The 4,107-nt window shown below is 40.4% G+C and overlaps 1 protein-coding gene across 1 annotated transcript in view; it reads right to left on the bottom strand.

Moving 5' to 3' along the window:
- Positions 1-2,906: 2,906 nt before the first annotated feature.
- Positions 2,907-4,107, bottom strand: part of LOC138965370 (exportin-T-like) — a 31,647-nt gene continuing 30,446 nt past the window's right edge. Inside the window, exon 24 of the mRNA XM_070337512.1 lies at positions 2,907-4,107. This exon is cut by the window's right edge and continues 98 nt beyond it. The gene's annotated coding sequence lies outside the window, so the exon portion shown is untranslated.

Below are 4,107 nucleotides of genomic sequence, written 5' to 3'. Positions count from 1 at the left end.
GCATTACACCAACTCACTAACACACACGCACAGACAGAACTGACCCTGTAAATGTTAAAGTCTGTAACGTTCATTGACGTTTTTTAGAACATGTACTAGTCACCATTTCTTCAGGGAACGGGAAGAGTGATTTTCTGCTCAAAACAAGCACATAGGTCCTCTGTCATGACCTGTATCAATACTAACAACTCTACCTCTACCCACACAGACGTTTGCAACAACTAAAAACTATTCCTCAAACTACTGAAAGACAGTGGTCGGAAAGCAAAGTGGACGCCTGTTAGTCTTACACAATCACCCGCACAAAATCTTGTTCTTTCACTGCACTCAAAACACCAAACAACTATAAAAACACGCAAACCAGCCTAGCATATATATGGAATAAAAGAAGCAGTAATAGACAAGCTGAGTTTGCAGCCTACAAGCTCCATTAGACAGAAACTCCAATCATGTGAATCAGTCTTGATAGAAAAACAATGAATGGCACTTACATTTAAAGACTGAATGCCTCAAATCCAAAAGAACAGAAATCATCCACAATCATCAGGAGTCATACACGTACTATCTTCTGTTTCACTGCAACGCATCGCTCTATAGAAACACTTTCAACATCCAAATTCACTGCAATCATAATCAAGAACAGAACTTGAGGCACAAAGGGAAAGATACTGAACCAAGGTAAAACAGCAGAAGACGGACCTCACACTAAAGCCGCTTCAAATATCAAAATGAAAAGAATATAAAAAAATAATCATGATTAGCAGTCTTTGTATGCGCTCTCCCGCATCCGTTGCGAAGATGACCAACAGTGGTTCCTGCAACGTAACGAATCCAGATCCAGATCCAGATTAATGGGCCAGGTGCACCACAAAAACCATGCTACGTTCTGCTACCTGTACGCACTCCATCCCATTGTGTAGTAGCTCACTCAGCAGTTGTGCTATGTATTCCCCAAAGCAATTCAAATTCTGAATAAAACAAAAAAGGATGATCCCTCAGTCTCACATGTATGTCAAAACAAAAGACAAAATCCTGTAGCAATTCCTGTTACCTTCGAAAACTTTTCAAACAAAACATCAACTGGTAAGTCTGACAGACTGCTGATCTTCTTTCAAGTATTTTTATATTTCATTTTCAACCAGTAAAAGTGCAGAAGTGACCAATGAACATCGTCCCATGCAGCCCCTGGCAACTTACAGTCTCGAAACGAAAAAGGAAGGGTTTTATCCCTTCAACCTGTGACTGAAAGTTGGCCCAAAACAAGGAATGAAGATGCTCTGTTGCTGCCATACGTTTATATGGAAATGGTAGCTTGGACACAAAAGTAGCATCATCACACAAAAAAATGGCATTTCAACAAGTTTATAAAACAAATTGTCAAAAACAGATGCCTACAAGGAAAATGGTGGTCATGTGAATGAAAATGACATAAAATGTCCCCCCTTAGCCCTCACTGTGTGATACTAATGCCTCATGGAATTTGTAAAATTATGCTTAAAATATAAAATTATGTGGAGAAAAAAGTTCATACACTCAAAATATAAGCTCAACATATCAAACAACTCTATGCAGCTAGTGAGCTACACACGATCTGCTGGGTGGTGACTCATATTCTTGACACATGGAATAATTGCCACAATTCCCTGCTGATCGTACATATCGAAAGCAAACCTGACTGTCACTATTGAAACAATGGCACATATGATCATTATGTTCTTCTTGCCTTCTCCTTAATCAGCATTTAATAACCACCTTAAAGCTAATCTTATGTATTCTCCTTACTGTTCTATCTATCAAGCATGAGATCATTTAATAACCACCTTAAAGCTAATCTTATGTATTCTCGTTACTGTTCTATCTATCAAGCATGAGATCATATAAAACACCCAACCACATAAATAAATAAATAAGTCAACAGATAATTAAATAAACAATTGATTTCCCCAACAAATAAACCACTCCTCTCACAGAAGATGAAGTAAAATCTTGCGCCATATCATTTTGCAATAAAAATCACAACTCAGCAGAAACCAAATTCTCCTACTCAACAAAATACATGTAGAGCTGTCCGAGATAAAAGCAGAAAACAAGTACAGTGGGACCTGCCTCTGGAGACCCCCCAATTTAAGACTTCCCCCAATTTAAGACTTCCCCCAATTTAAGACTTCCCCCTTTTTAAGACCTTGATTATTCAGATGTTCTGTTCCTAACCTCTGGGTTTCCTCCAAAAGCGGTGTATGGCTGCCCAAATGGTGGGGTAAAAACGACCATACACATAAAACTTTCTTTATTTGGTGTTTTACGTCGTTTTCAACCACGAAGGTTATATCACGACGGGGAAAGGGGGGAGATGGGATAGAGCCCCTTGTTAATTGTTTCTTGTTCACAAAAGCACTAATCAAAAAATTGCTCCAGGGGCTTGCAACGTAGTACAATATATTACCTTACTGGGAGAATGCAAGTTTCCAGTACAAAGGACTTAACATTTCTTACATGCTGCTTGACTAAAATCTTTACAAACATTGACTATATTCTATACAAGAAACACTTAACAAGGGTAAAAGGAGAAACAGAATCCGTTAGTCGCCTCTTACGACATGCTGGGGAGCATCGGGTAAATTCTTCCCCCTAACCCGCGGGGGGTATACACATAAAAGCCGTGGGAGTTTCAGCCCATGAACGAAACAAACAAACAAACAATAACCTGTGTAAATGTACCCCCATTTTAAGACTCCGTCCTGTTTAAGACTGGATTTTCCTAGGTCTTAAAAGGGGGGTTCCACTGTATTGCAAGTTACACAGGGAAACAAGCTCTCTTTCCTTCCTCTGGATGATGAAAACACACTGGCACAGATGTCCTCATGCACAGCACGAACACAGCACAATACACAAGATTCTCAAATATATGAAAATTCCAAGACTTTTCTTTCCTTTCTTTGGCTAAACCTAGATCTGTTAACAAAACTTGAGTGAAACTTTCAGTTGTAACTCACCCATCTCTCTCTCTTTTCTCTCTCTCTACCTATGTTGCACACACACACAATTTCTCTCTCTCTCTCCTTTGCACAGAACACTCCCTCTCTACTTCTTTCATCCCCTCCTCCTACACCCTTATAGTTTGTGGCTTCACACACACTCTCTGCTCTGTACAGTTCAACACGTAACAATCCTAAAACATTGTGTAGACAGTAAACATCTGCAGTGCCTATCGTCCATAATTCTCAGCACACTCCGTAACAAATGCAGCATCCATTGTAAATCATTCTCAGCACATTCCGTAACAAATGTAGCATCCATCGTTCATAATTCTCAGCACACTCCGTAACAAATGCAGCATCCATTGTAAATCATTCTCAGCACATTCCGTAACAAATGCAGCATCCATCGTTCGTAATTCTCAGCACATTCCGTAACAAATGCAGCATCCATCGTTCGTAATTCTCCGCACATTCCGTAACAAATGTAGCATCCATCGTTCATAATTCTCAGCACACTCCGTAGCAAATGCAGCATCCATCGTTCATAATTCTCAACACACTCCGTAACAAATTCAGCATCCATCGTTCATAATTCTCAGCACACTCCGTAGCAAATTCAGCATCCATCGTTCATAATTCTCAGCACACTCCGTAGCAAATGCAGCATCCATCGTTCATAATTCTCAGCACACTCCGTAGCAAATTCAGCATCCATCGTTCATAATTCTCAGCACACTCCATAGCAAATGCAGCATCCATCGTTCATAATTCTCAGCACACTCCGTAGCAAATGCAGCATCCATCGTTCATAATTCTCAGCACACTCCGTAGCAAATGCAGCATCCATCGTTCATAATTCTCAGCACACTCCATAGCAAATGCAGCATCCATCGTTCATAATTCTCAGCACACTCCGTAGCAAATGCAGCATCCATCGTTCATAATTCTCAGCACACTCCGTAACAAACACACCAACAACCACTGCAGCATCCATCCTCAGCAGACGTCATCACACGCCATAACAAACGTAGCAACAACTTGCAAAGCCTCCGTGTGTCAATGAAGGATCATGGTCGTCGTCATCTTCGACGGTTCAATAAAGTCTGGGGGTAAATGAAAGCCGGAGAAG

The sequence above is a fragment of the Littorina saxatilis genome, linkage group LG4 (assembly GCF_037325665.1).
Source record: "Littorina saxatilis isolate snail1 linkage group LG4, US_GU_Lsax_2.0, whole genome shotgun sequence".
In the NCBI taxonomy this organism is placed as follows: Eukaryota; Metazoa; Mollusca; class Gastropoda; order Littorinimorpha; family Littorinidae; genus Littorina; species Littorina saxatilis.
This window is presented reverse-complemented; position numbering and strand designations above follow the sequence as displayed.